Genomic DNA, 15,876 nt, shown 5'->3' on the forward strand with positions numbered 1-15,876 from the left:
TGAAAAACACACTATGGCTGAAACATCCATAGGCCATTTCTCTTGATTTTTGTTGCAGTTCCTTCCAACTTCAAAACTCATGCTTAAACCAAAATTTTACAACAAGTTTCTTCGTATCCTAAGTTTAAAACCATGATTAAAACATCCATTAGAAAAAGCTAATAATCAACACCAAACTTTTTTGTAAAAAGATCCAAACTCAGAAGCTTTGACCCTAAATTAAAACATCTCCAAGAATTCCAAAAAATCAAATCTTACTTCTAACATATTCATAACATCATCATAAGATCAAACATGTTTTAAATCATCAAACTAGAGTCACCAAAATCACAAAATAACACATGGAATTTTTGGTTTTACACAGTCCAAAAACAGAAACTTTTTCCTCAATTAGTTTTTGGTTGGATAAATCTCTTGATCAATGGTTTAAGAAAGTGAGATCTTCGAAATAAAGTATCACATGGTTTAAAAATGTGTCCTAAAGAATATCCAACCATCAAAGTTAAAATCACATGGCTAAAAATCAATAAAACATGGATATAATCCATAAACATCAAATCTTAGGCTTAACTGAAATCCTCTTGCATAAAGAAATTATATCTTTGAAAATAATACTAAATATCTTCAAAACACCAACCTAACATGAAAATAAGATACTTAGGATAATCATATAAAAATATCAAAGCCTTTAGAGTAAGATCAAACCTCGAAATATTCAAACTTTCTCCAAATAAAAATTATTTCTCTTCCAGTTTTGAAGTTTCTAGCTCTAAGAAAATCTATCATCAAAAGCTTTAGTCATGTAACAAAATCTCAATGAAAACTCTTAAACACATGCTAAAACCACTCCATAAAATTTTTGAACCAATAAAATTTTATTTTAGGCGAAAAGAAATATTCACGCCAAATGTCTAAGGTTTTCTTGACACCAAAGTGTCCTATTAATCCCCCACCAATAACTCACGCATAGAACAACTAGGCACACACAGTTTATTTTCTTTAAACAAGTAACCATCATACTTATAAAACTTACCAAATGCCGCCTTATCACATGCCATATAGACATCAGAAAAGTCTGCATCATCAGCGTACATGTCTTTCACATATTCAAATCTCAATAACTTTGCATGTAAATTAAAGATAAGGACATACCTTCTTGCTAATGTATGAACCACAAAATTTTCCTCACCATGTGTGTATGTGATTATATGAGGAAAAGTCTCAAAACAGTCCTCCCACTTAGCATGCATTCTAATCAACAACTTACCTTGTTCCTTCAAGTGTGTCAAGGACTCATGTTCTTTAAAGAAATGTTGGGTAGGGATTATCACACCTATCACAAAATCAATGTATTGCTATATTTTTCTAATACGTGGCAATTCACTAAACACTCCGCTAGGAATCATGACCTTATATCCCCGCAAGAAAGAAACAATAACTTTAGGGTTAAGCATGCATGGGCAAGAGTAGTACTAGGATGGGTGACCTCCTGGGAAGTCCTCTCGTTGCACCCCCCATTTTTATTTTTACCGGATCTCTGGTCGGATGAATAGGATCAACCACATGAGAGTGGATTTTTAGGAAAATCGCACCAACCCCAACGATTAGCCACGGGTATCGATTAGATCGCCGATTTGCATTGCATCGGATCCCATCAAAACTCCGCAATTAAGCGTGCTTGGGCGAGAGTAGTACTACGATGGAAGACTAACATTGGACAGAATAGCGATTATCCTGAAGGCTAGTTCCAGCAAAAGATTCATAGGGAAGAACAGGAGAAAATTGCCAAAAACAGAGAGAGAAAAGTCTCTAGGGTTTAACTGAATATTATCAAATCAAGTAATATTGAAAATCAGTCCAAAAGCCGGACTGTTATAGCCAAAAATCGTGTTTATCTGAAACTTGCCAAAAATAGTGAAATCCCGAAAATCCCTCCAAATTGAAATTTAAAATAAAATAAGCAATCTGCAAAAAATCCAGCCCAAATCGGATTTAAAATGACATCCTAACTAACGAATGAAATCTTACCATAAATAGTAAAAAATAACTAAAACTACTAATTCGGAAGGGAAAACAACAGAATTTCAAGGTCAAAAAAATGGCACATGGAGCTTTGCTCGATATGGAAAGAGTTCGCACCGAAAAGAGCTTTCCAAATTGGGGTCTTATGCGCGATTCCGACGCCCGTAGCCCAAATTATGGCCAAAAGACTAAAACGCACTAAAAACGGCCCCAATTAGGAACATATCACAATCAATTCCCGGCTTTGCGCTAATCTGCAACCTAATGGTATTTTAGCACCATCAAGGTGCACTCTGACAGATCAATATCATCTGTCTCGGATCACCCTGCATGGGTGACTTCCTGGGACGTCCTCGTGTTGCACCCCCCATTTTTATTTTTACCGCATCTCTGGCCGGATGGACCGGAAAGAGAACCGACCAATGGATTTTTAGGAAAATCGCACCGACCCCATCGCATAGAATTGGGTATCGATCAGATCGCCGATTGGCACGAGATAGGCAGGGTGCGGCTAGGTCGTAATAGGATTATATTAGTTTTTCGCTGGTAGCATGATAGGTGCGATCATACCAGCACTAATGCAACGGATCCCATCAGAACTCGGCAGTTAAGCGTGCTTGGGCGAGAGTAGTACTAGGATGGGTGACCTCCTGGAAAGTCCTCGTGTTGCACCCCCCCTTTTTATTTTTACCGCATCTCTGGTCAAATGGACCGGAACAGAACCGGGCAATGGATTTTTAGGAAAATCGCACTGACCCCATCGCCTAGCAATGGGTATCGATCAGATCGCCGGTTGGCATGGGATAGGCAGGGTGCGGCTAGGTCGTAATAGGATTATATTAGTTTTTCGCTGGTAGCATGATGGGTGCGATCATAGTAGCACTAATGCACCGGATCCCATCAGAACTCTGCAGTTAAGCGTGCTTGGGCGAGACTAGTACTAGGATGGGTGACCTCCTGGGAAGTCCTCATGTTGCACCCCCCCCCCCCAATTTTTATTTTTACCGCATCTCTGGTCGGATGGACTGGAACGAGAACCGGGCAACGGATTTTTAGGAAAATCGCACCGACCCCATCGCGTAGCAATGGGTTTCGATCAGATCGCCGGTTGGCATGGGATAGGCAGCGCGCGGCTAGGTCGTAATAGGATTATTTTAGTTTTTCGCTGGCAGCATGATGGGTGGGATCATAGCAGGACTAATGCACCGGATCCCATCAGAACTCCGCAGTTAACCGTGCTTGGGCGAGAGTAGTACTCGGATAAGTGACCTCCTGGGACATCCTCGTGTTGCACCCCCCATTTTTATTTTTACCGCATCTCTGGTCGGATGGACCGGAACGAGAACCGAGCAATGGATTTTTAGGAAAATCGCACCGACCCCATCACATAGAATTGGGTATTGATCAGATCGCCGATTGGCACGGGATAGGCAGGGTGCGGCTAGGTCGTAATAGGATTATATTAGTTTTTTGCTGGTAGCATGATGGGTGCGATCATACCATCACTAATGCACCGGATCCCATCAGAACCCCGCAGTTAAGCGTGCTTGGGCGAGAGTAGTACTAGGATGGGTGACCCTCTTGGAAGTCCTCGTGTTGCACCCCCCCTTTTTATTTTTACCGCATCTATGGTCGGATGGACCGGAACGAGAACCGTGCAATGGATTTTTAGGAAAATCGCACCGACCCCGTCGCATAGCGATGGGTATCGATCAGATTGCCGATGGCACGGGATAGGCAGGGTGCGGCTAGGTCGTAATAGGATTATTTTAGTTTTTCGTTGGTAGCATGATGGGTGCGATCATAGCAGGACTAATGCACCGGATCCAATCAGAACTCCGCAGTTAACCGTGCTTGGGCGAGAGTAGTACTAGGATGGCTTACCTCCTTGGAAGACCTCGTGTTGCACCTCCCCTTTTTATTTTTACCGCATCTCTGGTCGGATGGACCGGAACGAGAACCGGGCAATGGATTTTTAGGAAAATCGTCCCGACCCCATCGCATAGCAATGGGTATCGATCAGATCGCCGGTCGGCATGGAATAGGCAGGGTGCGGCTAGGTCGTAATAGGATTATTTTAGTTGTTCACTGGTAGCATGATGGGTGCGATCATAGCAGCACTAATGCACCAGATCCCATCAGAACTCCGCAGTTAACCGTGCTTGGGCGAGTGTAGTACTAGGATGGGTGACCTCCTGGGACGTCCTCGTGTTGCACCCCCCATTTTTATTTTTACCGCATCTCTGGTCGGATGGACCGGAACGAGAACCGAGCAATGGATTTTTAGGAAAATCGCACCGACCCCATCACATAGAATTGGGTATCGATCAGATCGCCGGTTGGCATTGGATAGGCAGGGTGCGGCTACGTCGTAATAGGATTATATTAGTTTTTCGCTGGTAGCATCATGTGTGCGATCATACAAGCACTAATGCACCGGATCCCATCAGAACTCCGCAGTGAAGCGTTCTTGGGCCAGAGTAGTACTAGGATGGGTGACCTCCTGGGACGTCCTCGTGTTGCACCCCCCATTTTTATTTTTACCGCATCTCTGGTCGGATGGACCGGAACGAGAACGGAGCAATGGATTTTTAGGAAAATCGCACCGACCCCATCGCGTAGCAATGGGTTTGGATCAGATCGCCGGTTGGCACGGGATAGGCAGGGTGCGGCTAGGTCGTAATAGGATTTTATTAGTTTTTCGCTGGTAGCATGATGGGTGCGATCATACAAGCACTAATGCACCGGATCCCATCAGAACTTCGCAGTGAAGCGTGCTTGGGCGAGAGTAGTACTAGGATGGGTGACCTCCTGGGAAGTCCTCGTGTTGCACCCCCCCCCCATTTTTATTTTTACCGCATCTCTGGTCGGATGGACCGGAACGACAACCGGGCAATGGATTTTTAGGAAAATCAAACCGACCCCATCGCATAGCAGTGGGTATCGATCAGATCGCTGGTCGGCATGGGATAGGTAGGGTGCGGCTAGATCGTAATAGGATTATTTTAGTTTTTCACTGGTAGCATGATGGGTGCGATCATAGCAGCACTAATGCACCGGATCCCAACAGAACTCCGCAGTTAACCGTGCTTGGGCGAGAGTAGTACTAGGATAAGTGACCTCCTGGGATGTCCTCGTGTCGCACCCCCCCTTTTTATTTTTGCCGCATCTATGGTCGGATGGACCGGAACGAGAACCGTGCAATGGATTTTTAGGAAAATCGCACCGACCCCATCGCATAGCGATGGGTATCGATCAGATTGCCGATGGCACGGGATAGGCAGGGTGCGGCTAGGTCGTAATAGGATTATTTTAGTTTTTCGCTGGTAGCATGATGGGTGCGATCATAGCAGGACTAATGCACCGGATCCAATCAGAACTCCGCAGTTAACCGTGCTTGGGCGAGAGTAGTACTAGGATGGCTTACCTCCTTGGAAGACCTCGTGTTGCACCTACCCTTTTTATTTTTACCGCATCTCTGGTCGGATGGACCGGAACGAGAACCGGGCAATGGATTTTTAGGAAAATCGTCCCGACCCCATCGCATAGCAATGGGTATCGATCAGATCGCCGGTCGGCATGGAATAGGCAGGGTGCGGCTAGGTCGTAATAGGATTATTTTAGTTGTTCACTGGTAGCATGATGGGTGCGATCATAGCAGCACTAATGCACCAGATCCCATCAGAACTCCGCAGTTAACCGTGCTTGGGCGAGTGGAGTACTAGGATGGGTGACCTCCTGGGACGTCCTCGTGTTGCACCCCCCATTTTTATTTTTACCGCATCTCTGGTCGGATGGACCGGAACGAGAACCGAGCAATGGATTTTTAGGAAAATCGCACCGACCACATCGCTTACCGATGGGTATGGATCAGATCGCCGGTTGGCACGGGATAGGCAGGGTGCGGCTAGGTCCTAATAGGATTATATTAGTTTTTCGCTGGTAGCATGATCGGTGCGATCATACTAGCACTAATGCACCGAATCCCACCACAACTCCGCAGTTAAGCGTGCTTGGGCGAGAGTAGTACTAGGATGGGTGACCTCCTGGAAAGTTCTTGTGTTGCACCCCCCTTTTTATTTTTACCGCATCTTTGGTCGGATGGACCAGAACGAGAATCGGGCAATGGATTTTTAGGAAAATCGCACCGACCCCATCGCATAGCAATGGGTATCGATCAGATCGCCGGTTGGCATTGGATAGGCAGGGTGCGGCTACGTCGTAATAGGATTATATTAGTTTTTCGCTGGTAGCATGATGTGTGCGATCATACAAGCACTAATGCGCCGGATCCCATCAGAACTCCGCAGTTAAGCGTGCTCGGGCGAGAGTAGAACTAGGATGAGTGACCTCCTGGGAAGTCCTTGTGTTGCACACCCCCCCCCCCCCAATTTTTATTTTTACCGCATCTCTGGTCAGATGGACCGGAACGAGAACCGGGCAATGGATTTTTAGGAAAATCGCACCGACCCCATCGCGTAGCATTGGGTTTCGATCAGATCGCCGGTTGGCATGGGATAGGCAGCGCGCGGCTAGGTCGTAATAGGATTATTTTAGTTTTTCGCTGGTAGCATGATGGGTGCAATCATAGCAGGACTAGTGCCCCGGATCCCATCAGAACTCCGCAGTTAACCGTGCTTGGGCGAGAGTAGTACTAGGATAAGTGACCTCCTGGGACGTCCTCGTGTTGCACCCCCCATTTTTATTTTTACCGCATCTCTGGTCGGATGGACCGGAACGAGAACCGAGCAATGGATTTTTAGGAAAATCGCACCGACCCCATCACATAGAATTGGGTATCGATCAGATCGCCGGTTGGCATTGGATAGGCAGGGTGCGGCTACGTCGTAATAGGATTATATTAGTTTTTCGCTGGTAGCATGATGTGTGCGATCATACAAGCACTAATGCACCGGATCCCATCAGAACTCCGCAGCGAAGCGTTCTTGGGCCAGAGTAGTACTAGGATGGGTGACCTCCTGGGACGTCCTCGTGTTGCACCCCCCATTTTTATTTTTACCGCATCTCTGGTCGGATGGACCGGAACGAGAACGGAGCAATGGATTTTTAGGAAAATCGCACCGACCCCATCGCGTAGCAATGGGTTTGGATCAGATCGCCGGTTGGCACGGGATAGGCAGGGTGCGGCTAGGTCGTAATAGGATTTTATTAGTTTTTCGCTGGTAGCATGATGGGTGCGATCATACAAGCACTAATGCACCGGATCCCATCAGAACTTCGCAGTGAAGCGTGCTTGGGCGAGAGTAGTACTAGGATGGGTGACCTCCTGGGAAGTCCTCGTGTTGCACCCCCCCCCCCATTTTTATTTTTACCGCATCTCTGGTCGGATGGACCGGAACGACAACCGGGCAATGGATTTTTAGGAAAATCAAACCGACCCCATCGCATAGCAGTGGGTATCGATCAGATCGCTGGTCGGCATGGGATAGGTAGGGTGCGGCTAGATCGTAATAGAATTATTTTAGTTTTTCACTGGTAGCATGATGGGTGCGATCATAGCAGCACTAATGCACCGGATCCCAACAGAACTCCGCAGTTAACCGTGCTTGGGCGAGAGTAGTACTAGGATAAGTGACCTCCTGGGATGTCCTCGTGTCGCACCCCCCATTTTTATTTTTACCGCATCTCTGGTCGGATGGACCGGAACGAGAACCGAGCAATGGATTTTTAGGAAAATCGCACCGACCCCATCGCGTAGCGATGGGTTTGGATCAGATCGCCGGTTGGCATGGGATAGGCAGGGTGCGGCTAGGTCGTAATAGGATTATATTAGTTTTTCGCTGGTAGCATGATGGGTGCGATCATACTAGCACTAATGCACTGAATCCCACCACAATTCCGCAGTTAAGCGTGCTTGGGCGAGAGTAGTACTAGGATGGGTGACCTCCTGGGAAGTCCTCGTGTTGCACCCCCCCCCCCCCCCCCCAATTTTTATTTTTACTGCATCTCTGGTCGGATGGACCGGAACGAGAACCGGGCAATGGATTTTTAGGAAAATCGCACCGACCCCATCGCGTAGCAATGGGTTTTGATCAGATCGCCGGTTGGCATGGGATAGGCAGCGCGCGGCTAGGTCGTAATAGGATTATTTTAGTTTGTCGCTGGTAGCATGATGGGTGCGATCATAGCAGGACTAGTGCACCGGATCCCATCAGAACTCCGCAGTTAACCGTGCTTGGGCGAGAGTAGTACTAGGATAAGTGACCTCCTGGGATGTCCTCGTGTCGCACCCCCCATTTTTATTTTTACCGCATCTCTGGTCGGATGGACCGGAACGAGAACCGAGCAATGGATTTTTAGGAAAATCGCACCGACCCCATCACATAGAATTGGGTATCGATCAGATCGCCAATTGGCACGGGATAGGAAGGGTGCGGCTAGGTCGTAATAGGATTATATTAGTTTTTCGCTGGTAGCATGATGGGTGCGATCATACCATCACAATTGCACCGGATTACTAGGATGGGTGACCTTCTTGGAAGTCCTCGTGTTGCATCCCCCCTTTTTATTTTTACCGCATCTATGGTCGGATGGACCGGAACGAGAACCGAGCAATGGATTCTTAGGAAAATAACACCGACCCCATCGCATAGCAATGGGTATCGATCAGATCGCCGGTTGGCATGGGATAGGCAGGGTGCGGCTAGGTCGTAATAGGATTATATTAGTTTTTCGCTGGTAGCATGATGGGTGCGATCATACTAGCTCTAATGCACCGAATCCCACCACAACTCCACAGTTAAGCGTGCTTGGGCGAGAGTAGTACTAGGATGGGTGACCTCCTGGGAAGTCCTCGTGTTGCACCCCCCCTTTTTATTTTTACCGCATCTCTGGTCGGATGGATCGGAACGAGAACCGGGCAATGGATTTTTAGGAAAATCGCACCGACCCCATCGCATAGCGATGGGTATCGATCAGATCGCCGGTTGGCATTGGATAGGCAGGGTGCGGCTACGTCGTAATAGGATTATATTAGTTTTTCGCTGGTAGCATGATGTGTGCGATCATACAAGCACTAATGCACCGGATCCCATCAGAACTCCGCAGTGATGCGTGCTTGGGCCAGAGTAGTACTAGGATGGGTGACCTCCTGGGAAGTCCTCGTGTTGCACCCCCCCCCCCCCCCATTTTTATTTTTACCGCATCTCTGGTCGAATGGACCGGAACGACAACCAGGCAAAGGATTTTTAGGAAAATCAAACCGACCCCATCGCATAGCAATGGGTATCGATCAGATCGCTGGTCGGCATGGGATAGGTAGGGTGCGGCTAGGTCGTAATAGGATTATTTTAGTTTTTCACTGGTAGCATGATGGGTGCGATCATAGCAGCACTAATGCACCGGATCCCAACAGAACTCCGCAGTTAACCGTGCTTGGGCGAGAGTAGTACTAGGATGGGTGACCTCCTGGGACGTCCTCGTGTTGCACCCCCCATTTTTATTTTTACCGCATCTTTGGTCGGATGGACCGGAACGAGAACGGAGCAATGGATTTTTAGGAAAATCGCACCGACCCCATCGCGTAGCAATGGGTTTGGATCAGATCGCCGGTTGGCACGGGATAGGCAGGGTGCGGCTAGGTCGTAATAGGATTTTATTAGTTTTTCGCTGGTAGCATGATGGGTGCGATCATACAAGCACTAATGCACCGGATCCCATCAGAACTTCGCAGTGAAGCGTGCTTGGGCGAGAGTAGTACTAGGATGGGTGACCTCCTGGGAAGTCCTCGTGTTGCACCCCCCCCCCCCATTTTTATTTTTACCGCATCTCTGGTCGGATGGACCGGAACGACAACCGGGCAATGGATTTTTAGGAAAATCAAACCGACCCCATCGCATAGCAGTGGGTATCGATCAGATCGCTGGTCGGCATGGGATAGGTAGGGTGCGGCTAGGTCGTAATAGGATTATTTTAGTTTTTCACTGGTAGCATGATGGGTGCGATCATAGCAGCACTAATGCACCGGATCCCAACAGAACTCCGCAGTTAACCGTGCTTGGGCGAGAGTAGTACTAGGATGGGTGACCTCCTGGGACGACCTCGTGTTGCACACCCCATTTTTATTTTTACCGCATCTCTGGTCGGATGGACCGGAACGAGAACGGAGCAATGGATTTTTAGGAAAATCGCACCGACCCCATCGCGTAGTAATGGGTTTGGATCAGATCGCCGGTTGGCATGGGATAGGCAGGGTGCGGCTAGGTCGTAATAGGATTATATTAGTTTTTCGCTGGTAGCATGATGGATGCGATCATACTAGCACTAATGCACTGAATCCCACCACAATTCCGCAGTTAAGCGTGCTTGGGCGAGAGTAGTACTAGGATGGGTGACCTCTTGGGAAGTCCTCGTGTTGCACCCCCCCCCCCCCCAATTTTTATTTTTACCGCATCTCTGGTCGGATGGACCAGAACGAGAACCGGGCAATGGATTTTTAGGAAAATCGCACCGACCCCATCGCGTAGCGATGGGTTTTGATCAGATCGCCGGTTGGCATGGGATAGGCAGCGCGCGGCTAGGTCGTAATAGGATTATTTTAGTTTGTCGCTGGTAGCATGATGGGTGCGATCATAGCAGGACTAGTGCACCGGATCCCATCAGAACTCCGCAGTTAACCGTGCTTGGGCGAGAGTAGTACTAGGATAAGTGACCTCCTGGGATGTCCTCGTGTCGCACCCCCCATTTTTATTTTTACCGCATCTCTGGTCGGATGGACCGGAACGAGAACCGAGCAATGGATTTTTAGGAAAATCGCACCGACCCCATCACATAGAATTGGGTATCGATCAGATCGCCAATTGGCACGGGATAGGAAGGGTGCGGCTAGGTCGTAATAGGATTATATTAGTTTTTCGCTGGTAGCATGATGGGTGCGATCATACCATCACTAATGCACCGGATTACTAGGATGGGTGACCTTCTTGGAAGTCCTCGTGTTGCATCCCCCCTTTTTATTTTTACCGCATCTATGGTCGGATGGACCGGAACGAGAACCGAGCAATGGATTCTTAGGAAAATAACACCGACCCCATCGCATAGCAATGGGTATCGATCAGATCGCCGGTTGGCATGGGATAGGCAGGGTGCGGCTAGGTCGTAATAGGATTATATTAGTTTTTCGCTGGTAGCATGATGGGTGCGATCATACTAGCTCTAATGCACCGAATCCCACCACAACTCCACAGTTAAGCGTGCTTGGGCGAGAGTAGTACTAGGATGGGTGACCTCCTGGGAAGTCCTCGTGTTGCACCCCCCCTTTTTATTTTTACCGCATCTCTGGTCGGATGGATCGGAACGAGAACCGGGCAATGGATTTTTAGGAAAATCGCACCGACCCCATCGCATAGCGATGGGTATCGATCAGATCGCCGGTTGGCATTGGATAGGCAGGGTGCAGCTACGTCGTAATAGGATTATATTAGTTTTTCGCTGGTAGCATGATGTGTGCGATCATACAAGCACTAATGCACCGGATCCCATCAGAACTCCGCAGTGATGCGTGCTTGGGCCAGAGTAGTACTAGGATGGGTGACCTCCTGGGAAATCCTCGTGTTGCACCCCCCCCCCCCCCATTTTTATTTTTACCGCATCTCTGGTCAGATGGACCGGAACGACAACCGGGCAATGGATTTTTAGGAAAATCAAACCGACCCCATCGCATAGCAATGGGTATCGATCAGATCGCTGGTCGGCATGGGATAGGTAGGGTGCGGCTAGGTCGCAATAGGATTATTTTAGTTTTTCACTGGTAGCATGATGGGTGCGATCATAGCAGCACTAATGCACCGGATCCCATCAGAACTCCGCAGTTAACCGTGCTTGGGCGAGAGTAGTACTAGGATGGGTGACCTCCTGGGACGTCCTCGTGTAGCACCCTCCATTTTTATTTTTACCGCATCTCTGGTCGGATGGACCGGAACGAGAACGGAGCAATGGATTTTTAGGAAAATCGCACCGACCCCATCGCGTAGCAATGGGTTTGGATCAGATCGCCGGTTGGCACGGGGTAGGCAGGGTGCGGCTAGGTCGTAATAGGATTTTATTAGTTTTTCGCTGGTAGCATGATGGGTGCGATCATACAAGCACTAATGCACCGGATCCCATCAGAACTTCGCAGTGAAGCGTGCTTGGGCGAGAGTAGTACTAGGATGGGTGACCTCCTGGGAAGTCCTCGTGTTGCACCCCCCCCCCCCCCCCCATTTTTATTTTTACCACATCTCTGGTCGAATGGACCGAAACGACAACCAGGCAATGGATTTTTAGGAAAATCAAACCGACCCCATCGCATAGCAATGGGTATCGATCAGATCGCTGGTCGGCATGGGATAGGTAGGGTGCGGCTAGGTCGTAATAGGATTATTTTAGTTTTTCACTGGTAGCATGATGGGTGCGATCATAGCAGCACTAATGCACCGGATCCCAACAGAAGTCCGCAGTTAACCGTGCTTGGGCGAGAGTAGTACTAGGATGGGTGACCTCCTGGGACGACCTCGTGTTGCACACCCCATTTTTATTTTTACCGCATCTCTGGTCGGATGGACCGGAATGAGAACGGAGCAATGGATTTTTAGGAAAATCGCACCGACCCCATCGCGTAGCAATGGGTTTGGATCAGATCGCCGGTTGGCATGGGATAGGCAGGGTGCGACTAGGTCGTAATAGGTTTATATTAGTTTTTCCTGGTAGCATGATGGATGCGATCATACTAGCACTAATGCACTGCATCCGACCACAATTCCGCAGTTAAGCGTGCTTGGGCGAGAGTAGTACTAGGATGGGTGACCTCCTGGGAAGTCCTCGTGTTGCACCCCCCCCCCCCCAATTTTTATTTTTACCGCATCTCTGGTCGGATGGACCGGAACGAGAACCAGGCAATGGATTTTTAGGAAAATCGCACCGACCCCATCGCGTAGCAATGGGTTTTGATCAGATCGCCGGTTGGCATGGGATAGGCAGCGCGCGGCTAGGTCGTAATAGGATTATTTTAGTTTGTCGCTGGTAGCATGATGGGTGCGATCATAGCAGGACTAGTGCACCGGATCCCATCAGAACTCCGCAGTTAACCGTGCTTGGGCGAGAGTAGTACTAGGATAAGTGACCTCCTGGGATGTCCTCGTGTCGCACCCCCCATTTTTATTTTTACCGCATCTCTGGTCGGATGGACCGGAACGAGAACCGAGCAATGGATTTTTAGGAAAATCGCACCGACCCCATCACATAGAATTGGGTATCGATCAGATCGCCAATTGGCACGGGATAGGAAGGGTGCGGCTAGGTCGTAATAGGATTATATTAGTTTTTCGCTGGTAGCATGATGGGTGCGATCATACCATCACTAATGCACCGGATTACTAGGATGGGTGACCTTCTTGGAAGTCCTCGTGTTGCATCCCCCCTTTTTATTTTTACCGCATCTATGGTCGGATGGACCGGAACGAGAACCCAGCAATGGATTCTTAGGAAAATAACACCGACCCCATCGCATAGCAATGGGTATCGATCAGATCGCCGGTTGGCATGGGATAGGCAGGGTGCGGCTAGGTCGTAATAGGATTATATTAGTTTTTCGCTGGTAGCATGATGGGTGCGATCATACTAGCTCTAATGCACCGAATCCCACCACAACTCCACAGTTAAGCGTGCTTGGGCGAGAGTAGTACTAGGATGGGTGACCTCCTGGGAAGTCCTCGTGTTGCACCCCCCCTTTTTATTTTTACCGCATCTCTGGTCGGATGGATCGGAACGAGAACCGGGCAATGGATTTTTAGGAAAATCGCACCGACCCCATCGCATAGCGATGGGTATCGATCAGATCGCCGGTTGGCATTGGATAGGCAGGGTGCGGCTACGTCGTAATAGGATTATATTAGTTTTTCGCTGGTAGCATGATGTGTGCGATCATACAAGCACTAATGCACCGGATCCCATCAGAACTCCGCAGTGATGCGTGCTTGGGCCAGAGTAGTACTAGGATGGGTGACCTCCTGGGAAATCCTCGTGTTGCACCCCCGCCCCCCCATTTTTATTTTTACCGCATCTCTGGTCAGATGGACCGGAACGACAACCGGGCAATGGATTTTTAGGAAAATCAAACCGACCCCATCGCATAGCAATGGGTATCGATCAGATCGCTGGTCGGCATGGGATAGGTAGGGTGCGGCTAGGTCGCAATAGGATTATTTTAGTTTTTCACTGGTAGCATGATGGGTGCGATCATAGCAGCACTAATGCACCGGATCCCATCAGAACTCCGCAGTTAACCGTGCTTGGGCGAGAGTAGTACTAGGATGGGTGACCTCCTGGGACGTCCTCGTGTAGCACCCTCCATTTTTATTTTTACCGCATCTCTGGTCGGATGGACCGGAACGAGAACGGAGCAATGGATTTTTAGGAAAATCGCACCGACCCCATCGCGTAGCAATGGGTTTGGATCAGATCGCCGGTTGGCACGGGGTAGGCAGGGTGCGGCTAGGTCGTAATAGGATTTTATTAGTTTTTCGCTGGTAGCATGATGGGTGCGATCATACAAGCACTAATGCACCGGATCCCATCAGAACTTCGCAGTGAAGCGTGCTTGGGCGGGAGTAGTACTAGGATGGGTGACCTCCTGGGAAGTCCTCGTGTTGCACCCCCCCCCCCCTTTTTTATTTTTACCACATCTCTGGTCGAATGGACCGAAACGACAACCAGGCAATGGATTTTTAGGAAAATCAAACCGACCCCATCGCATAGCAATGGGTATCGATCAGATCGCTGGTCGGCATGGGATAGGTAGGGTGCGGCTAGGTCGTAATAGGATTATTTTAGTTTTTCACTGGTAGCATGATGGGTGCGATCATAGCAGCACTAATGCACCGGATCCCAACAGAAGTCCGCAGTTAACCGTGCTTGGGCGAGAGTAGTACTAGGATGGGTGACCTCCTGGGACGACCTCGTGTTGCACACCCCATTTTTATTTTTACCGCATCTCTGGTCGGATGGACCGGAATGAGAACGGAGCAATGGATTTTTAGGAAAATCGCACCGACCCCATCGCGTAGCAATGGGTTTGGATCAGATCGCCGGTTGGCATGGGATAGGCAGGGTGCGACTAGGTCGTAATAGGTTTATATTAGTTTTTCCTGGTAGCATGATGGATGCGATCATACTAGCACTAATGCACTGCATCCGACCACAATTCCGCAGTTAAGCGTGCTTGGGCGAGAGTAGTACTAGGATGGGTGACCTCCTGGGAAGTCCTCGTGTTGCACCCCCCCCCCCCCCCAATTTTTATTTTTATCGCATCTCTGGTCGGATGGACCGGAACGAGAACCAGGCAATGGATTTTTAGGAAAATCGCACCGACCCCATCGCGTAGCAATGGGTTTTGATCAGATCGCCGGTTGGCATGGGATAGGCAGCGCGCGGCTAGGTCGTAATAGGATTATTTTAGTTTGTCGCTGGTAGCATGATGGGTGCGATCATAGCAGGACTAGTGCACCGGATCCCATCAGAACTCCGCAGTTAACCGTGCTTGGGCGAGAGTAGTACTAGGATAAGTGACCTCCTGGGATGTCCTCGTGTTGCACCCCCCATTTTTATTTTTACCGCATCTCTGGTCGGATGGACCGGAACGAGAACCGAGCAATGGATTTTTAGGAAAATCGCACCGACCCCATCACATAGAATTGGGTATCGATCAGAACGCCAATTGGCACGGGATAGGAAGGGTGCGGCTAGGTCGTAATAGGATTATATTAGTTTTTCGCTGGTAGCATGATGGGTGCGATCATACCATCACTAATGCACCGGATTACTAGGATGGGTGACCTTCTTGGATGTCCTCGTGTTGCA

The 15,876-nt window shown here is 48.8% G+C and overlaps 32 non-coding genes and 8 pseudogenes across 32 annotated transcripts; all 40 read left to right on the forward strand.

Moving 5' to 3' along the window:
- Positions 1-2,578: 2,578 nt before the first annotated feature.
- On the forward strand, positions 2,579-2,697 carry LOC122283271. The gene has a single exon (XR_006230745.1). It is a non-coding gene; the product is annotated as a 5S ribosomal RNA (ribosomal RNA).
- Positions 2,698-2,885: 188 nt separating this feature from the next.
- On the forward strand, positions 2,886-3,004 carry LOC122283279. Its single transcript, XR_006230753.1, has one exon. It is a non-coding gene; the product is annotated as a 5S ribosomal RNA (ribosomal RNA).
- Positions 3,005-3,200: 196 nt separating this feature from the next.
- LOC122283423 lies at positions 3,201-3,319 on the forward strand (annotated as a pseudogene).
- Positions 3,320-3,508: 189 nt separating this feature from the next.
- Positions 3,509-3,627, forward strand: LOC122283257. Its single transcript, XR_006230732.1, has one exon. It is a non-coding gene; the product is annotated as a 5S ribosomal RNA (ribosomal RNA).
- A 188-nt stretch (positions 3,628-3,815) lies between these two features.
- LOC122283382 lies at positions 3,816-3,934 on the forward strand. The gene has a single exon (XR_006230856.1). It is a non-coding gene; the product is annotated as a 5S ribosomal RNA (ribosomal RNA).
- Positions 3,935-4,123: 189 nt separating this feature from the next.
- On the forward strand, positions 4,124-4,242 carry LOC122283290. Its single transcript, XR_006230764.1, has one exon. It is a non-coding gene; the product is annotated as a 5S ribosomal RNA (ribosomal RNA).
- A 189-nt stretch (positions 4,243-4,431) lies between these two features.
- On the forward strand, positions 4,432-4,550 carry LOC122283342. Its single transcript, XR_006230816.1, has one exon. It is a non-coding gene; the product is annotated as a 5S ribosomal RNA (ribosomal RNA).
- A 189-nt stretch (positions 4,551-4,739) lies between these two features.
- LOC122283202 lies at positions 4,740-4,858 on the forward strand. Its single transcript, XR_006230680.1, has one exon. It is a non-coding gene; the product is annotated as a 5S ribosomal RNA (ribosomal RNA).
- Positions 4,859-5,051: 193 nt separating this feature from the next.
- On the forward strand, positions 5,052-5,170 carry LOC122283362. Its single transcript, XR_006230836.1, has one exon. It is a non-coding gene; the product is annotated as a 5S ribosomal RNA (ribosomal RNA).
- Positions 5,171-5,358: 188 nt separating this feature from the next.
- Positions 5,359-5,477, forward strand: LOC122283397 (annotated as a pseudogene).
- A 189-nt stretch (positions 5,478-5,666) lies between these two features.
- LOC122283319 lies at positions 5,667-5,785 on the forward strand. Its single transcript, XR_006230793.1, has one exon. It is a non-coding gene; the product is annotated as a 5S ribosomal RNA (ribosomal RNA).
- A 189-nt stretch (positions 5,786-5,974) lies between these two features.
- LOC122283392 lies at positions 5,975-6,093 on the forward strand (annotated as a pseudogene).
- Positions 6,094-6,281: 188 nt separating this feature from the next.
- Positions 6,282-6,400, forward strand: LOC122283321. The gene has a single exon (XR_006230795.1). It is a non-coding gene; the product is annotated as a 5S ribosomal RNA (ribosomal RNA).
- Positions 6,401-6,599: 199 nt separating this feature from the next.
- On the forward strand, positions 6,600-6,718 carry LOC122283425 (annotated as a pseudogene).
- A 189-nt stretch (positions 6,719-6,907) lies between these two features.
- On the forward strand, positions 6,908-7,026 carry LOC122283358. The gene has a single exon (XR_006230832.1). It is a non-coding gene; the product is annotated as a 5S ribosomal RNA (ribosomal RNA).
- A 189-nt stretch (positions 7,027-7,215) lies between these two features.
- LOC122283204 lies at positions 7,216-7,334 on the forward strand. The gene has a single exon (XR_006230682.1). It is a non-coding gene; the product is annotated as a 5S ribosomal RNA (ribosomal RNA).
- Positions 7,335-7,528: 194 nt separating this feature from the next.
- On the forward strand, positions 7,529-7,647 carry LOC122283364. Its single transcript, XR_006230838.1, has one exon. It is a non-coding gene; the product is annotated as a 5S ribosomal RNA (ribosomal RNA).
- Positions 7,648-7,836: 189 nt separating this feature from the next.
- Positions 7,837-7,955, forward strand: LOC122283344. Its single transcript, XR_006230818.1, has one exon. It is a non-coding gene; the product is annotated as a 5S ribosomal RNA (ribosomal RNA).
- A 202-nt stretch (positions 7,956-8,157) lies between these two features.
- LOC122283383 lies at positions 8,158-8,276 on the forward strand. The gene has a single exon (XR_006230857.1). It is a non-coding gene; the product is annotated as a 5S ribosomal RNA (ribosomal RNA).
- A 455-nt stretch (positions 8,277-8,731) lies between these two features.
- Positions 8,732-8,850, forward strand: LOC122283365. The gene has a single exon (XR_006230839.1). It is a non-coding gene; the product is annotated as a 5S ribosomal RNA (ribosomal RNA).
- A 189-nt stretch (positions 8,851-9,039) lies between these two features.
- LOC122283306 lies at positions 9,040-9,158 on the forward strand. Its single transcript, XR_006230780.1, has one exon. It is a non-coding gene; the product is annotated as a 5S ribosomal RNA (ribosomal RNA).
- Positions 9,159-9,356: 198 nt separating this feature from the next.
- Positions 9,357-9,475, forward strand: LOC122283286. The gene has a single exon (XR_006230760.1). It is a non-coding gene; the product is annotated as a 5S ribosomal RNA (ribosomal RNA).
- Positions 9,476-9,664: 189 nt separating this feature from the next.
- On the forward strand, positions 9,665-9,783 carry LOC122283205. Its single transcript, XR_006230683.1, has one exon. It is a non-coding gene; the product is annotated as a 5S ribosomal RNA (ribosomal RNA).
- Positions 9,784-9,978: 195 nt separating this feature from the next.
- Positions 9,979-10,097, forward strand: LOC122283310. The gene has a single exon (XR_006230784.1). It is a non-coding gene; the product is annotated as a 5S ribosomal RNA (ribosomal RNA).
- Positions 10,098-10,286: 189 nt separating this feature from the next.
- LOC122283406 lies at positions 10,287-10,405 on the forward strand (annotated as a pseudogene).
- Positions 10,406-10,603: 198 nt separating this feature from the next.
- Positions 10,604-10,722, forward strand: LOC122283384. The gene has a single exon (XR_006230858.1). It is a non-coding gene; the product is annotated as a 5S ribosomal RNA (ribosomal RNA).
- Positions 10,723-11,177: 455 nt separating this feature from the next.
- On the forward strand, positions 11,178-11,296 carry LOC122283366. Its single transcript, XR_006230840.1, has one exon. It is a non-coding gene; the product is annotated as a 5S ribosomal RNA (ribosomal RNA).
- Positions 11,297-11,485: 189 nt separating this feature from the next.
- Positions 11,486-11,604, forward strand: LOC122283312. Its single transcript, XR_006230786.1, has one exon. It is a non-coding gene; the product is annotated as a 5S ribosomal RNA (ribosomal RNA).
- Positions 11,605-11,801: 197 nt separating this feature from the next.
- LOC122283291 lies at positions 11,802-11,920 on the forward strand. Its single transcript, XR_006230765.1, has one exon. It is a non-coding gene; the product is annotated as a 5S ribosomal RNA (ribosomal RNA).
- A 189-nt stretch (positions 11,921-12,109) lies between these two features.
- On the forward strand, positions 12,110-12,228 carry LOC122283206. Its single transcript, XR_006230684.1, has one exon. It is a non-coding gene; the product is annotated as a 5S ribosomal RNA (ribosomal RNA).
- A 200-nt stretch (positions 12,229-12,428) lies between these two features.
- On the forward strand, positions 12,429-12,547 carry LOC122283355. Its single transcript, XR_006230829.1, has one exon. It is a non-coding gene; the product is annotated as a 5S ribosomal RNA (ribosomal RNA).
- A 188-nt stretch (positions 12,548-12,735) lies between these two features.
- LOC122283440 lies at positions 12,736-12,854 on the forward strand (annotated as a pseudogene).
- Positions 12,855-13,051: 197 nt separating this feature from the next.
- Positions 13,052-13,170, forward strand: LOC122283386. Its single transcript, XR_006230860.1, has one exon. It is a non-coding gene; the product is annotated as a 5S ribosomal RNA (ribosomal RNA).
- Positions 13,171-13,625: 455 nt separating this feature from the next.
- On the forward strand, positions 13,626-13,744 carry LOC122283367. Its single transcript, XR_006230841.1, has one exon. It is a non-coding gene; the product is annotated as a 5S ribosomal RNA (ribosomal RNA).
- Positions 13,745-13,933: 189 nt separating this feature from the next.
- Positions 13,934-14,052, forward strand: LOC122283313. Its single transcript, XR_006230787.1, has one exon. It is a non-coding gene; the product is annotated as a 5S ribosomal RNA (ribosomal RNA).
- A 196-nt stretch (positions 14,053-14,248) lies between these two features.
- Positions 14,249-14,367, forward strand: LOC122283292. Its single transcript, XR_006230766.1, has one exon. It is a non-coding gene; the product is annotated as a 5S ribosomal RNA (ribosomal RNA).
- A 189-nt stretch (positions 14,368-14,556) lies between these two features.
- On the forward strand, positions 14,557-14,675 carry LOC122283209. The gene has a single exon (XR_006230686.1). It is a non-coding gene; the product is annotated as a 5S ribosomal RNA (ribosomal RNA).
- A 195-nt stretch (positions 14,676-14,870) lies between these two features.
- LOC122283356 lies at positions 14,871-14,989 on the forward strand. The gene has a single exon (XR_006230830.1). It is a non-coding gene; the product is annotated as a 5S ribosomal RNA (ribosomal RNA).
- A 188-nt stretch (positions 14,990-15,177) lies between these two features.
- On the forward strand, positions 15,178-15,296 carry LOC122283441 (annotated as a pseudogene).
- A 199-nt stretch (positions 15,297-15,495) lies between these two features.
- On the forward strand, positions 15,496-15,614 carry LOC122283393 (annotated as a pseudogene).
- The last annotated feature ends 262 nt before the right edge of the window (positions 15,615-15,876 follow it).

The sequence above is a fragment of the Carya illinoinensis genome, chromosome 11 (genome assembly GCF_018687715.1).
Source record: "Carya illinoinensis cultivar Pawnee chromosome 11, C.illinoinensisPawnee_v1, whole genome shotgun sequence".
Classification (NCBI taxonomy): domain Eukaryota; kingdom Viridiplantae; phylum Streptophyta; class Magnoliopsida; order Fagales; family Juglandaceae; genus Carya; species Carya illinoinensis.